Raw genomic sequence first — 17437 nt, 5'->3', positions numbered from 1 at the left:
CATGGTGTGAAAACTCATCTGGAGCCAAGGTCACTGTTGTTTTCCTATACCCTGGCTGACAAAAGCAGTAATGCAGAGTGAGTGCCCTTCATAAGTGACAGCACCTGTGGATGGCCAGTAGAACTGGTCAGCTTTGTGTGACCCACAGAGAGACACCTGTAGTCCCAAAGAGATGAACAGTACACAGGGGAAGTGCAATGGGGTGGACAATCAAGACTTTTCACACAGACTCCTGTCTGAGGTCCTGGGAGGATGCAAGGAAAGAAAGGGAGCCTTTAACTGTCCACCAGGTTACAGAAGAGCTCATGCAATATGATTTTAAAATGGTATTTTTCTGTCTGTCTGGGCTGAGGCTCCATAAACTATTAAAAAAAAAAATAAACGGTGAGTACTCATTCAGCATGATAGGAATTTCAAAAAGAGTGGTCAAAACCAATTCTGCAAACTTTAGCCCATCACCCACCTTCCGGGTACACTGAAGGGGAAAACTGAGGGTTCAAGAGAAAAGGTCTTTTGAAGAAATCTTGGGGGAAAGAAAAAGGTCTAAAGATAATATTACTCTCTCTGGATATGGAAGATATTTAAAAGTGCTATTTCCTATTATGAGATTCTTTTGCAGGTTTCTCAGAAGCTTTCTCATTAGAAACTTCCACTTGTATTTCACACGAAGAATCAGGTCCTGGGATAAATGAGAGCATGAACATGAATCCGGTATCACCCACACACTTTCCCCTGTGGAGGTGGCAGCAGGGGGGGATGCTTCTGATTGGCTATCGGGTTGGGATTTTTACTGACTTTGAATAAACATTTTAATATCTGCAAATGAGTCTTCATGACCACATCAAGACTCTTCCTATAAGTGGATAAATACAAGTGGAAGTTTTTGGATAAATACAGCATCTTTCCTAGTTGTCATAAAAAGATGTGGGCACCTAGATGAAGCAGAACATATTTGAAAAACAGAGACAGGACAAATATGAAGTCATTCCTGTCTTACCCAGGAAGTTCAGATTGTTCACTAAGCCAGCAACGTGAAAAGGTAAACAGCAGTGAAGCGGCATTCTAACGCGGGATTTCAGGTCCTTCTTCTGATCCTGTCACAGAAGATGCTCTAGTAGTAAGAAGGGGGCAGAAGGATCTAAGAAGATAAGAACACAGTGAGAGATGCTTAGGAAGACTGATGCAGTTTGGAATCTGGTTCACGTGTGGGTTTGTGAATACATATTCGGGGGGATGAGAGTAGAGATACCAGGATGTGGTAGATGAGAATAAAGTTTCTTAGTTATACTCTGCCCCCATTGTCCTATATAAATGTAGCTAAAGAACTGCTTACTTCATGATCATTTTGTGCCAGATAAAAAGTATCATGCACTCACACAGCAGGGAAACATGAAGGCCTTATTCAGGTCTTGCTGGACAGGATGCAGATGGCCACAGGGCTGGACTGACCTGCTTGCCCTCAGTATTTCTCCTTCCCTGATGTTCTCCCATCCTAAGGGTGGTTCACTGAAAATGGAGAACAACTGCTGGAGACAAAGGGGTTTTCTCTGAGACACAGAGTCGACTGGGGAGAGCCAGCAGCCAGAACTCACCTCATCCAGATTTGACCCCAGAGGACCTGGCAGGCACTTCCCCATCCCTGTGATATCAGAGAGAGACCAAAGGAGCCTTGGGCTTAAGCTAAACCCTAGGTACAGATTCTCAGCTAAGGCATTTGTGATATTCCAGGGAATATGAGCTTGTGTATGGAACAAGAGGAAGGTACCAGAGAAGGCAAAACAGTCCGGCCAGCCAACCAACAGAAAGGCATCAGGCTGGGATTTAAGCAGATGAAGCAAACCTGATGGACAAGGCAGAATGTGGCTTTAAAATAAGCATCATAAATACCCTCAAATAGGAAGGCAAGGATATCAGTAGCATGGAGCAGAAACAAGCAGTTAGTATAACGATAGGATGATGAAGAGCCCAGCAGATGAGTTATAGATGAAGGCAAGGAACAAATGAGTGAAATAATGATCAGGTTGGAGAACTTCTCAGAAGGCACAGAAAAAGGTGAAGATGAGAGAAAATACATTACACATCATTATGGTTTGGATGGGAGGTGTCTCTCAAAAGCCCCAGTGTGAGACAATGCAAGAGGAAAAATAGTTGGGCTGTGAGAGTCTTAACCCAGTCAGTGAATCAACCCCCGAATGGGATTAACTGAGTGGTAATGAAGGCAGGTGGGCGTGGCTGGAGGCAGTAGGGCATTTGTTGGGGAGTGGCTTCGGCTATATATTTGTATCTGGCAAGTGGAATCTCTCTCTTTCTGCCTTCTGCTCATCATGTGAGCTGTTTCCCTCCACCACACTCTTCCGCTATGATGTTCTGCCTCACCTCAAGCCCTGAGGAATGGAGCTGGCTGTCTGTGGACTAAGACCTCTGAAACTGTGAGCCCTCAAATAAACTTTTGCTCCTCTAAATTTGTGCTGGTTAGGTCTCTTAGTTACAGCATCAGAAAAGCTGACTAAAACACACATTAACAGATGCATAGGAGAAAAGAACTGTTGGAATCTTCTGGAGGAAAACACAGAACTTGAAAACAGTGTCTACCTCCTACCATCCCCTGGACTTTCTGCATTCCAATCACACTGGATTCCTCTGACTTAATCTAGGAAGTCTTGATCTTTCCTAGGGGTCAACACCTGCTCTTCCAGCTACCTGGAACTCTTCCCCCCTCCCACCTGATTAACTCTCATGCATTTTTGAGATCTCAGCGGGATCTCAAGGCAGATTTTCTTGACTATTGCTCAGTCCCCAGGTAAGTCAGGCACTCTTGTTATAAGCTCCCCCAACCCAGGTGTACCCAGCATGAGTGCATTTAATTGCATAATCAAATTATTTCCTGTTTGATATCTGCTTAAATTGGTGAAGTGGACAAGGTCCTTATCACCACTTGGTGTGGCATTAATCTAGTCCAGTGTTCAATGAATATTTACTGAGTGAACACGGTAAGTTTCACACCAGTAGAAGAGCATAGAATTTTTGAGTGAGAGACCAAAAAAGCAGTCAGATTGACAAGACTTTGATTTCAGAACTAAGGTTCTCAGTGTGGAATGAGTGCCAGGTGCCAGATAGGAACTGGGACTTGCTGGAGGGCTGATGGAGAGAGAGGGAGAGCAACTGAACCCCTGGGAGTGAGACTGAAGCATTTAGGGATGAAATGAGAAGCTGAAGAGAGTAATTAAGGGAAGAGAACTAAACACAAACTTGGTCACTGGAGTAAGTCCTTATTAGAAGAAAGACACAAACCTTTTTGAGAAATTTTGCTGGGTCAGGCACCAGAGATTGAACCCCGGAGCACTTAATCACTGAGCCACACCCCCAGTCCTTTCATTTTTTTATTTTGAGACTGGTTCTCACTTAGTTTTTTAGGGTCTCACTAAGTTGCTGAGCCTGGCTTTGAACTTCCCATCCTCCTGCCTCAGCCTCCGAGATGCTGGAATTGCAAGGGTGCACACCAAGCCTGGCTTCTGAGAGATTTTGATACAAATATGACTGGACTCTGAGTTCCAAGAGCTCTGTGTAAGCTTCTTTTTACTGAGACTGTTTCTCCTTCCTACCCTCTGGGCATAGGGTTGTTGTGAAGATGATGTGAAAGGCCATTGGTGAGAGCATTTGCTACAGGGTAGACAGTCAGGGAATATTCTGACATCTTTTTGTTTAGCTTTCTTTGCGCAGCCAGGGAGATGTCAGGGCATCAGTTTGACTCTCTTGAGACCGAAAGTATCTCAGCATGTGTTCACATATGAGTTGGAGCTTCCTGACTAGAGCTTTCTAAGCATGGCCATTATTTCTATCCGACTCAGTTATTATTTAACCTCTAGCATATAACATGAAGTACCTGAACCCTACTGTCCCCTACATGAGGATGCTAAGATAGCTTCTGACTTAAAAACCCTTTGTTTTTATATACTTAATCAGATTGGCTGCTTGGATGGTTGATTCTATGTTTAAACACAGACTCCCAAATTAGGATCCTAATGTTCCACATCTGTACTGTGCAATATAGTAGCCAGTGCTCACATGTGGCTATTTAAGTTAAAATTAATCAAAATTGAATGAAGGTAAAACTTAAGTTACTCACTTTTCCCAGCCACATTTCAAGAGCTCAAGCAGCTGTGTGACTAATGCCTACCATATAGGGCAGCACAGATCTAGAAGATCTGTCCTTGCATGATGTTCAATTGGTCACTGCTCCTTCAAATAATCAGATGTCATTTGCTAGCTTAAGCACTCTGATACTTAAGTCTTGTGAGAGCCAGTCATATCTGAATGGTGAGCATTCCCTATGCTCTAGAATTTTCTTCCTGGTGACCTCTTCCCTCACTCCTCTCCAGAGTTGAACTTGAGATGAAATGGACCCACAATGCTCTCTCTTTTGCCAAGCGCTGTGTGCTTAACATTGATTGGAAGAATTTTGAGGATCCTGATTTATATGCATTCATTCACACACACACACAACCTGCAATTGAGGATTTATTAATGGACCTAATGTCCTTCAATTTTCTGGGGAAAATCAAGTATACTTTTTTCCTTTCAAATTATCTTTGTTGCTGATAGAAATTTCATTTCAGAGACAAGTTTGGGTAAAATCAGGTGTTCATTCTTTGTAACTCCACTATGTCTAAGGTAATTCTTTAAGGCTAAAAAACTTTAAGTATTTGTACTGTTGGCAAATGTACATTGCTCCTTTACCAAAATTCAAATGGAAAAAAAAACCCAAAAAACAAAAGCTTTCTCTCTGCTTTGGGTAGTTATAGAAAAGCTCTAGGAGGGGATTTATAACTACACAGTTACAAATTATGAATGTGCATTTGTTCAAGAACTACACCCTGTTGGTTTGCTATTTAGTTTTTTTATTGCTGGCTTTTTGCATTGCTCTATAGGAGACGGGCTGCAGATTTGGCGGCTGCTCAGAGTGAGGAGTCGCCAGGGATGTTGTTCCTATTCAGAAATGCACAGGGTATATCAAAGACAGAGGCGGCAAACTTGTATATTAAAACCCATACATTACCCATGCAATGAAAGCCCTCATCCCACTCGACATGGGAGGTTGGGGCTGAGGGTGAATGGAGGACTCTCACGTGGGTTGGAGGTAGTTGAAGGAGAGATAGCTCTGCCTGATCACCTAGTGTGCTGCTTTCTGACCCTGCTCTGAAGAGTGCTAGGGCTTTCCCTAAAGGTCACTGTACAAAGGCAGGGGGGTAAGCACAAAGCGGAGAGCAGGGGACTGCTCCCACTCTTCCAACCCCCCTCCTCCAACTTGGCATCTCAGCTTTTATGCACTCCACCTGCTGGACTTCTAAGTGTGATTTCCTCTGAACAAAAGGATCCCCACACATTTGACAATAGAAGCAAGAAGTCTTCCTATGGGTTGTAAGAGTCTGGGGCAGAGCAGGTTTGTCTATGGTGCTTGTTTCTTTCTGAGCAGAAGCTCAGAGGAGTAGAAGAGGGATGGGTATTGACCAGTGTGTTCCCAACACTTCATAGGCATGATATTTCAATTAATGTGAAATTTATGTTTGTTCCAATGACTGTCAGATGGAACACAGAGTCACATGGTCAGGTGATGGTGGTAAAGGAGGGAGGGCAATGTATGGGAGGGATCTCTGTTTCCCTGGAACATTTGAGAACTTGGCGCTCAAAAGTTGTAATAGGGCTCTCCAGGGCATGAAAATCATTCCTCCAGCACCCAGTGTGAAGAATGCTCTCGTGGCTGCTGCAAGAACTGTGAAAAGACTTCTTTAAATTTCCTGAAATGGGCACTCTTGGTCTTATTAGTGTTCACCTTATAATCTCATCAATCATGTTGCTCAAAAATTGTGGTCAGTGACAGTATGTGGAGAACATATATGATATTGAAAATTTCTGCAAAAAAGGGTGAAAAATCTTGCTCAGGCTAATGGCAGCCCCTGCTCCTCCTAGGACAGGCAACCTTCTTGTCTCTTGGGCCCACCTAATGTGAGATTTACCTGGAAGTTAATAAAGTTCAAGCCTCAGGGTCCCTCACTTGCACTGGCCCTCTTGAGTGTTGGGGATGGTTGGGAGCCATAGAATGTTCAGGAAGAGGGGATATCCAGGCTACCAATAGGAAGCATTTCCATCTAAGTACTTTTGGTAAATTGCCTAAGAAATCTGAAAAGGAAGGGCCCAAATAGTCAAGATTCCAGAACCTGGACCTGCCACTGTACCTAGCTTCTCTTCCAACACACATTCTTCCCACCTCATCTGCACAGACTTCCTTCAAACTTCCTATCTGCCTCTTATTCCACCTCAGCTGCTGTTTGGAGGTCCCATGCTGAGGGTCTACTTGGTGTAAGACGCTGGTTTCTGAACCTCAGAAGGGATCACAGCCTTGACTTTACTTACCTTGGAGGGCATTTCAGACACTTTCTCAGGACCTGTGATAAACCATAGGAGTTACCCTGGGTGCTCAGCAGTAGCTGATAGCAGCAGAAGGCAGTACTCAGTAGTAACTCCTCCATCCCCAGCTCCAGGTCTGGGCCCTGAAATTCCATTCTCTAGCTATTAGATCCTGTTGAAAGGTGTGTGTGTGGGAGGGGTGGGGGGTAGGGTTCCTCCTTTTCCTTCCACAATGCCTGCATGAAACAAAGACCTGTGGCTTGGCCTCCATGTGCCCAGCCTCCAGGATTCTAATGCTGATGCTTGCAGTCCCAGAGAGGAGCCACCGGGATTCTGGGGTCTTAGAACTTCTTTCCCTTCCCATGTAGTTAAGCAATTCACATCTAACTCCTGGAAGAAAGGGATGAGGGCCTCCTTGGTTTTTCATCAGATGGGAGTCACAAAATTGAGTTTTTATGTCCTGAGAGTGGTTTTGATTCTTTTTTTTTTTTTTTTTTTTTCGGTGCTGGGGATCGAACCCAGGGCCTTGTGCTTAGCAAAGCAAGCACCCTACCGACTGAGCTATCTCCCCAGCCTAGCCTGAGTGTGGTTTTCTGCACCATGTTGCTGTCCTGTCTGTGGACCTGTGTGTAGTAGAGGAGAGCTAAGCATTCACCGTCTGTTGTCCATGAATGCTGTGGTCCTTGGTCTCCCCTCTGAGCTCCTGTTGGGCCCATTCTTCCAAACAATTGTCACTCATAGTAACTAAGAAACAGTGGTCACTCATAGTAACTAAGTTGTGTCGGGAGGATGGGCGGTTATTTTGTAGCTTAATGTTCATGGTTTACCTGGGATCAGTCATGGCTACAGGTGATCTTGTTTTCATTTGAATTCATCATGGTTACAGAGTGGCCTTGCTTGATACTGGTGTCCTATAAAATTGTTGATGTTCATCAGGAGAATACCTAGATTTGAGTGCCAGATCAGCTCCCTGATATCAGAGGCTGCCTTTTTCTTTCTCAATTGTTAATTTTAAAATTGAAAATGCAAAATACAAAATTAAGAGTATTATTTTTAACTTAACAAAGACCATAAGACACCAAGAATCTCACCACATGTGTACCATTATCAACTTAATGAGGGAGAAATACACATAATTTGTTCCTGCTTTTTTTTTTTTCTTTCTACTTTTCAGAATTTATCTATTTTTAAAATAAGACTTTTTTTCTGTAAGAAAAAAATAATCTGCAATGTGCTGTAGATATAATTGCAAACCCAGTAAGAACAAAGAAACAAAATACACAGACAATATTAATGTGATGGTGTTCTGCCTTTTTTTTTTTTTTTTTTTTTTTTTTTTTTGGTATCAGGGATTGAACCCAGGGGTGCTTAATCAATGAGCCGTATCCTCAGTCCTTTCTTATTTTTTATTTTGAGACAGGGTGTCGCTAAGTTGCTTAGGGCCTCGCTAAGTTGCTGAGGTTGGTTCTGAACTTGGGATCTTCCTGGCTCAGCCTTCCAAGTTGCTAGGATTATAGGCATGTGTCAATGTGCCAGGTTCCTGTCACTTTTTAAAAAGCTTTGTATATTGAAGTAATCATGGACTTACATACGGTGGTAAGAAGGACTATGGAGAAACCTCTGGGCCCTTTACCCAGTTTCCTCCAAAGGAAACTTCTTGCATTATTATAGTGCATGAGCACACCCAGAACTTGGCCTCCATACAACCTAGTCCCCTTTTCACTTCTGCATTTGAAGACTATTAAAGAGCATCTCTTCACTCCTGATGGGAAGTATTTCTATCAGGTGGGCAAAGTGATCTACTGGCATTTAACTATTTGATAGGAAAGTAACCCCAGCCAGGATCTCTGTTTGGACAGAACTCAGGAAGTTCCTGGTTGTACCTCTCCCCTTGATTAGAAACACTGTTTAGCTGCCACTAGTCTCCATGCCAAAAAAAAAAAAAAAAAAAAAAAAAAAAAAAAAAAAAAGGTCGGGTCTCCTTGTTTTCTATGAACCTTTACCAGAAGTTGCAATAAATCATGGCATGAAAATTCTCACTGACCAACTCTCCCTTCCAGTCTCCATCCTGTGTGGTCCCACTGCCTATTACTAGAGCTTGTAGTTAAAGATGCAGCCTGTAGATTAGATTGTGTTAGATGGGGAGCCCCACCACACCCACAAACATGTAGTCCTGGGGATACTTGAGACCATGCTGCCATCAAGTGAGCATACTATGAATCCAAGGCTGGTATTCTTGAGTCAAGTTTTGAACCTCAAGTGGGTACCACACAGCTAAGAATGCCTTGCTGCTTGCTATCGCTACTTCCCTCACATCCTTCCATCAAATCCTCATGCTGGAAAGCAATTTGGTTGTGACTTTGCCCCATGATTCTCTATTTGTTCCATCTTCTGTAGGCAAAGGCCAGTCTCAGAATCTAGCATCTATTTCAGGTTTCTGGGCTGCTGATTCAGTGAAAGGGCTACCTTCTCTCCCTATGCCTGAAAAGGATATTTTTTTTAAAAGTAGGAATTGGCCTCTAAAACTGAGGTCTTTTGAAAGCCTGTCTCCATACCAGGGAAATAGTTACCATTGTGAATGAAAGCAAAGCCTTAGGACCACTGGGCTCCAGAGATGGTATTTCCAAAGCATCAAGAAAGTGCTTATTTTTTGATCTTGTTATTGATATTAGTTTTAGTCAGCTTTTTCACTGCTGTGACTAAATGATCTGACCAGCACAATTATAGAGGAGGAAAGGTTTATTTGAGGGCTCACGGTGATACCGCCGATTACCGGTGACGAGTTCTGCTCCCTTTAATGTTGAAGTTTGAACACTAGAGAAGCACGCCAAGGCAAGCATACTCAGCAGGTTTTACTTAAAGGTAATAATACAGACTTCTCCCGGGAGGAAGACGGGGGCCATGACTGATGTTCTAAAGTCCCAAGAAGTGAGCGCATCCTACATCTTTTGTAGGTTAAGGTCTCTTTTTTTCTCCAGTTCTCTCCCCCCTTATCTCTCCTTCCTGCCTACTGACTATGCCTGGTTTTGCAGGTGAGATGTAAAAAGTGAGAAGCAGATGGGACAGGGGGAGGGCCCAGGGGGCATTAATTAGCATCTCCTTGCTTGTTGTCCTTGATAAAGGCAGGTAAATTTGGTAATCAATGGGTTCTGGAGAACTTTGACATTCCATTCTTCCAGGGGCAGTCTCCAACTTCCAGAGGCAGGTGGCTTTCATGGCTTCATTTCCTGGATTTGACCAGATCCCCTATTTCTACACTAACTGCCTGTCCTTAATTCTGGCTTCAAGAGTTTCAGAGGTCTTAGTCCATAGAAGGCCTGCTCCATTCCTTGGGGCTCCACATGAGGCAGAACATCATGTTGGAAGAGCATGGTGGAGGGAATCAACTTACATCATCAGGAAGCAGAGAAAGTCTTCACTCTCCAGATACAAAATATATACCCCAAAGCCACGCCCCAATTCCCACCTCCTCCAGTCACACCCTAGGACTTCAATTAATCCCATCAAGGATTAATCCACTGATTGGGTTAAGACTCTTACTGATTGGGTTAAGCCCAATCATTTCTCCTCTGAACCTTCCTCCCTTGTCTCATGTGAGCTTTTGGGGAACACTTCATATCCAAACCGTAACAACATTTATTTGTATTCTGTCCATTAGGCTGAATAGTCACTTTCTGGCTTCCCACTTGGGACCTCATTCTCTGGGTCCTAAACAGTCTCTTCCTGCTTCCTGGAATCTGTGTGAATTAATAGTATACAATCCCTCCTACCTTCCCTTCTCCCAACTCCACCCCAAGCAGCACACACTCACACTCTTTGGGTTGGTCTTAAGATTTAAAGGTAAGGACTGAGGATGTAGCTTAGTTGGTAGAGTGCTTGCCTTGCATGCACAAGGCCCTGGGTTCAAGCCACAGCACTGCAAAAATAAATAAATAAATATCTAAAGGCAAGCAATCTTTGCTTTCTATGGTAGCTTAAAACCATAAGTACAGTTGTGCAAACTGAAACCGTGAACAGTTATTTTAATCACTAATGGGAAAAATTACCATTGTTTTGTGATCTTTAAAACTTTTTGGAGAAACATTAAATGCTGAGTGAGTACCTTTCCTATGCCTTGGTGAATTGTCAGCCCTTTGTGTTTTTTTTTTTTTTTTTTAAACACTTTTATTTTTGTTTATTTGTACTTTTTAGATATACATGACAGTAGAGTGTATTTTGACATGTTATACATACATGGGGTATAACTTATTCTAATTAGGATCCCATTCTTGTGGTTTTACATGATATAGAGTTTCACTGGTGGTAGTCATATATATACATAGGAAGGTTATGTTTGATTAATTCTACTGTCTTTCCTATTCCTGTCTCCTCTCCCTTCCATTCTTTCCCTTTTGGAATCGTCAAGTTTTAAAGTCTGCATCAACTTCCAAATGTTTTTACTTTGTACTTTCAGTGTCATGAAATATGTTTAAGAGTTGCTATAATGTGAGATTTCTGTTGGCATCACTTCCTCTGGGACATGATCATCCTTTGTATCGCAACTGCTTTTTCCATTTATATTGATAAGATGGTTTTCACTAAGTTCCTCTGGCTACACGCCATGAGTCTTCTGACACTGGCAGTGTCAATAGGTCCATGGTTGGCTTTGTTTTCTTTCACTACATTTGCCTTCAACTTCAGTTTCACTTTCAGTGTTATCCCTTTTTGTTTCTTTCCCACACTTCCATCTTTGTAGCAAATTTCCTCTAAATTATTGTTTTTTGTAAAATGCCATATTGGTTTGTCACTGGGAAGCAAGAAAAAAACACAACTACATGCTTTGCTGTCTGTGCAGGAACTAAATAACGCATGTAGTGACCACTTCTCAGCAGATGTTGAAAAAAACCAAAAAATTGATCTGGTACTGATCATGATATACATCTGTTATTTATACAGTAATTTATGGGTTGAAGAGCTATTGGTGAAACTTATATTTTATGTAGTTACAATGAATATACTATCAGTATGTCAGTATTAGATACCATACATAGTTTCTGAAATCTGAAGCATGTTATGGAAGGAGTGATGGTATTTAAATTTTGGTAATTCAAATTTGTATATATTGGAACTATGCAACTTTAGAACTCCTTGTATTCTTTTTCTGATGAGTTCATACTGGGCAGAACCTGGTCCTGTAGGAAATAGTTTGGGTAGTGGAGAGAAAAAAGGTGATGGATAGGAAGATACTTGAAATTCAGGAGAGAGGAAATTGTGAGTGACAAGGTTGGCACTTGCATGTCCCTGAGAATGAATACCTCCTTCTGTTTTTCACCATAGACACCTCACTTATCTCACTTCAGTTGCCCCTGAATTTAGGCCCAAAGTCTCCAAAGAACAAAGGAGTGTTGCCAGAATCACAGGACGAAAGTGGGCAGTTAGACCTTAGCTGCACAGCAAAACCATCAAAGGATTAGAAACTTTTGTAATAGGATTTACCAACCACACTCATAACAAATGTGATTTTTTTCTAAGACCAATGCACAGGTGGGCATGGGCTCTTGGTGCCTTTGATCCCACAGTACAAGCTGACTCACTTAGAAGTCACTTAGAACAGCAGGAGTGATCTGGTTCCTGATGAGTCTCAGTGAAAGCAGTTCCTGCTTATTTCAACTTGACAAGGTATTTGGTATACAAGGTTCCTATTTGCAGAAATATATGACACACAAGGCTTTAGGTGATAGCCAATGGATGGATCCAAACCTCACAGGTCCAAGGTCAAGGTAAAAAATGTATGTATGCTAACTGAAGACTTTCCAGCCCAAACCATATAATATAGTCAACAGTTTGGGAAGGTGGAGTCAAACTACAAAGCAGTTCCTCCTATGATTACACAGAGTGAACAAAGATGCCTTCACATATAATTAATGAGGAATGTTACTGCTATTGTAATAAAAGCAATAATATAACATGTGAGTAATGAAAATTTCCCACAAATGACTGTAAATGGAATAGTTATAATAATTTTAATAGTAAAACCAACACCTTAGGTCTTGTAATTTTGTTAGATCTCAAATGCCAATTATTGACATTTTCTTCTTATATTAAATAACCACTAGGTTTTGCACACAGGGTGATAATCCAGCCTCTTAAAAAGCAGAAGCTTAGATGCTGAATCACAGCAACCCTTGCATCTCATACTGAAACTCTCCTGCTCCAGCATCTGTAAGGTACTCATCTGAACTGGCCATGGTTCTGAAACTTTGATACTAGAGCCCTCAGGTTGGTAGAAGGTGCTCTTCCCTCTGTGTGCCTCACTATTGATTCCTGAGAACCTGTGCACTTGATTGACAGGAAACTGTTCTTGGTGATGTGGTTTGTGTATTGAAAAGACTCCCTGATATTCTAGAGAAGATACTGGGTCCAGGAAGCAGATCAACTTACTGTGACTGATGTTTGCTTTCAGCTCTACAGTCATTACCAGTCTTTTGCAGGAGTTGGTAACCTTGTGTTCCTCAAATTGATGAGATGCAAGACAACTTTGAGCTATCAGATGACTTGGCTTCTTACAAAGTTTATTCACTCACTCACTCATTCACTGACATTTCTTAAGCATCTACATCATTCTAAATCCTAGGACACAAGTGGTATAAAACCAGACATAATCCCTGCACTCATGGCCCTTTCACAATAGTGAAGACATAGAGGTTAACCAGTTGCACAAATGAATGATCCCCAAAAGGAGCTAAGAACTGTGGAGGGAAAGAACATGTTGGTTCATGAATGTACAAGTAATGGAGAACCCTCACCTGGTTAGGAGAGGAAGTAGCAGCTTGCTGAGCTCTAGGATGAGCAGGACTTCACTATCTGATGGGGCACTGGAGATGGAAGAGTCTATACAGAGCAGGGAAAGGAGAGTAGGATCCCCTGCAGTGGCACAGGCCAAGGTCACTGGAGCCCAGAGGAGGTGGAGAGAGCAGGGTCCAGGCTCAGACGTCTGCCCTTATTTGAAGCAAAGAGAAGACATTAAGGAGGGTCCCACATCATTAGATGTGGGTTTAGAAAGGGTCACTCTAGCTTCAAAGTAGAGAATGGATGATACAATGTCTAGGGTGGAGTGAGAAGACAGAAATAACCTCATCACCTCTGTATAATGCTGGATCTGCTAGCAGTGATTCAATTTTGCATGTTGGAAAGTTGAACATCTTTATTTATATACTTATTCATTCAAAAATTGGGACAGAGAGGGTTAGGGTAACACTTATACAATTTACTCCTTTCTGAATCTCTGAAAGACCATCCTCTTTGACCTCCTTTATATGCTGAGCCCTGTCTTAAAGGAAGATTTCTCTACCATATAAACAGCATTGTTGCGGGGGAGTTCTGAGACCTGAGTTCCAGTTCTGGCTTCCTGTCCAGCTCCATTTCCCTCCTTGGCTTTCTTACAAATTGCTTTTGAGGATCAGATGAGGTGACAGGGAAAAAACACTGAACAAACAAATGCTCAGAGAGCACTGTTTAGCTCCCGAAGAGCACTACTTAAGTAGTAGTTATGTAATAAAATTTTAAGTATAATTTGATAAATATTAAATGTTAACATACATGTTGTTCCACATTAGCTTTAACACATACTTTTGAGGACACAAAGATCTAAAGGTTGGTGTTTTCACTCAACCCTCAAGATATATATCTACATCAGATGAAAGAGCCATGTGTTTTCAGATGAGCAAATCTGTCTTCCATTTCTTGACGTTTCTTCTCAGGACATCTCTTGCAATTTCCTTTAAGAAATCTCATATTACTAGGAAGGACATTTTACTCTAGGTTGATGTTAAACCAAAAGTCTTGAGACTGATGGAACTTTGAAATAAAACCCTCACAGATGCTAACCAGTAAAGGACACAGTCCTGGGAAGTGGGACAAGTTCCAGCAAACTTGTGTAGAAGTTCCAGCAAGTCTATATAGAAATCAGGAAGCTGTCCACTGGGTCCAGAGCTAAGGTATTTTTATAAGGAAAGCTTGGAGAAGGAAACCATAAGATGTTTGCCTCAGGCTTACATTAGTTGCAGAGAAGAGGGGAAAGAGAACATAATGGAGAAAGTTTGAGGCCAGGACAGATCATAAGGAGAGGCACTTAACTGTTTCTGGGTTTGTTGGGGGTTGTAAGCAGGACATGATGTCATGTGATAATAGGCCACCTGGGATTTGAGCCAGGGTTTTAGCATACACTCTGGAGAGTGGAATAGTTCTTCCGTTGGTTTGACCTGCAGTTATTAATTGATTGACTCCTATATCTCTTCCCCAACTCCTCACCTCCATTTGTTGACCCTTATAACAAAATTTAGAACACCTCAGGTTTCCATTATTTTAGGACATGCCCATCCTTTTCTTCTTGAGAGATAGAAGCTGATATCTTGGATTTTCCAGGGCAGAGATGATTTTGAATAGTACATGGTTTTCTCTATGAGTACATTTGCCTGTGGAGAGTCTTCTGCCCTGATTTTTGGATAAAGAACCATGGTCATCAGAGTGTTCTGATCCTCTGCACAGATCACATGTGAAGGGCAGTCTGGCAGAACTGGAGGAGGAAGTTCCAAGTCCATCCATTTCCTGTGCATTCCCTCACTGCCTTGGGGAGTTTTATGAGTAACACTTTCACACTTTCAAATTGAAAGTGGCAAGGGAGCCTCATTTACACTGGATGACAGAGATTCTCTAAAATCCCTCATGTAACTAGCCTCTCATTCTCAGCTGGTAAAAATAATTGCTTTACTCACTTATTTTCACAACTGCATGCTATCTCAGTCTATCCTCCTTTAAAGAGGAGAACCTGGACAGCACAGACTGGGAAGAGCAAACTCACTTCATTGCATTTAAAAGGAAACACTGCCTGAGTCCTTTACGGTCCTATCTCTACTCATCAGCACCAGCTCTGCCTCTCCAAGTGATAATTAGGCATTAGAAGCCAGCTGTGTGATCTCAGCCAATGGCTTTTAAAGGCCCTCTGGATTTAAAGAAAGGCCCTGTGTGGGGCTTTTGAAAGGGAGTTAAGTCTTTCACATCCAGTGCCGCCTCCTCTCAGCAGCCTGGGCTCCATGTTATGGTAGATGGCCTTCAGTATGAAGGAATGGCCACTGTTTCCAGTCCTGTTGGGGTGCCTATAATTTGAGTCTTCTTTCTGAATGAGTAGGATGAAATGCTTTTAACTTATTAGAACTATTATTTGGTTGGAGGGCAGTTGTTCAAAATATACTGAGGACTATTTTAATTGGACTGTAAACCTAATAATTAAACCTCTACTTTACCTAGCTAGAAAACAGTCACATGGGGCAAGGGACACAAGGGAGGTTTGGCTTCTACCCAAATCACCCAAGCAATGTTAAGGGATGGTTATGGTTGGGTTGGGTTGATGCCATACTGTTCAGAGTGGGGCTTTCCAGGAAACTGAGGCAGCATGAAGATCCTCCTTCAAACCCTGAGTCTTGTGATGAAGGCAGAAAGATTTCAGACACGGCTGCTCAGGGTAGCCGGAATAAGTATATTGAGGGGATAGGAAAAGGGAGAGGGGACACTCTTAAGGGACAGAGTGGTTCCTCTCAGAAAGGAGAAGGACAATGTGCCTCTCCTGCATTCCAGTTTTATTGGAGATCCCAGGGAAGTTTCCAGAGAATCCCAGGTTCACCTCTTGACTTTGACTGACAACAGGGTCCCCACTACCATGAAAACTGTATGTTACCTAGGTTCATGCTGCGAGGTTCTAATTGGATTCTTAACCATAGAATTATCCTTGCTTTCCAAAATCTGGCCTGTGAAAAGGATCATAAAAGTCTCTCCCTTCAAAGTAACTTGGGTTTCTCTTATCAAGGTTATATCCTGCCTGCATTTCCTTGCAGATAACAGGCAGTTTGCTGAGGAATGTGACATATTCTGTCTGCTTAGTGGCTTCTGCCCAAATCACCTCAGCAATGTGAGGGTTGGTTATGGTCCCTCCCATTCTGAGTACGATTTGTCTGAGGCTAGGACTGGGTCTCAGAGGAGGAGAGGGCTGGTCTTTCAGTGAAGACTGTGAAAGTGGTTGGGTCTCCCTACTTGAAATCCTTCTTTAAATGCTATGAGTCAGTTCCACAAAATTGCTCCCCATCCAACACTAGGCAGTGGGGACTCAAACATAGAAAGGGCTCAGTCCATGCTGTAAAGATGTCTTCAAATTCTCCTATGTTACAGTTGGAGAGGGTATTTTTAGCTTACAAAGCTCTTGCCACACATTATCTCATTTAATTCTTAAACTATAAAGAAAGAAAAGTAAAGATCGTTATCCTTATTTTCAAGAAAAAAAGCCAGACTCAGTCCCAGGGACTTTGTTTCTACAATAGCCATTCTGAAGCCACCCCACTTCAGGAAGTCAGAAATGATGGAGGCTTTTCTGAGCAGCCTAGGAGTTATCAATTATACCCTGTGGGCATGTTTATACAGCAAATCTGATAAGAAAAGAGTGCATGTATGCTTTCTGGGTGAGGATTCTTTGGTAAAAATGGCTATTGGTGGTGACATAATCCTGCTATCTACATACCTATAATTGCTTTGGCTTCTTAAAGACTTTATGGTGTCCTGTTTCACCATTCGTGCCTCAGCTAGCAAACTGACCACCTTATTTCCCTTCCACAGTGCTGTGATTGAGGGAACAGAGCTTTGGAATCCAAAGGCAGGAGGTCAGTGGGAATAGGATGGGGGTCCTTGCTACTGGGCTCTGAACTCAAATGCAAAGACTGGAGGGTGACAGTGCGTGAGTACATGCGTGGGGCCCACAGCCAACTGGGGAAACTGGCCTCTTCTAAAAGGGCATCCAGTGCTCAGTTCCAGCTGGTGGTCCAGGATTCTAATCAGACCCAAGGTTGCCAGTTTTTGAGATTTTTTTTTTTCCAGGAGAATCTGGATATCAAGAATTTTATGTAGTTCTCCTGATTGGGTTGTTAGATATTAGCAGCTAATTCAAGCATTTTTAAACCTTTGTAGGCCAAATCAAAACAAAACAAAACCAAGACTTGGGAGACTTTGT

The sequence above is a fragment of the Sciurus vulgaris genome, assembly GCF_902686455.1.
Source record: "Sciurus vulgaris genome assembly, chromosome: 8".
Taxonomy (NCBI): domain Eukaryota; kingdom Metazoa; phylum Chordata; class Mammalia; order Rodentia; family Sciuridae; genus Sciurus; species Sciurus vulgaris.
Note: the sequence above shows the minus strand (reverse complement) of the source record.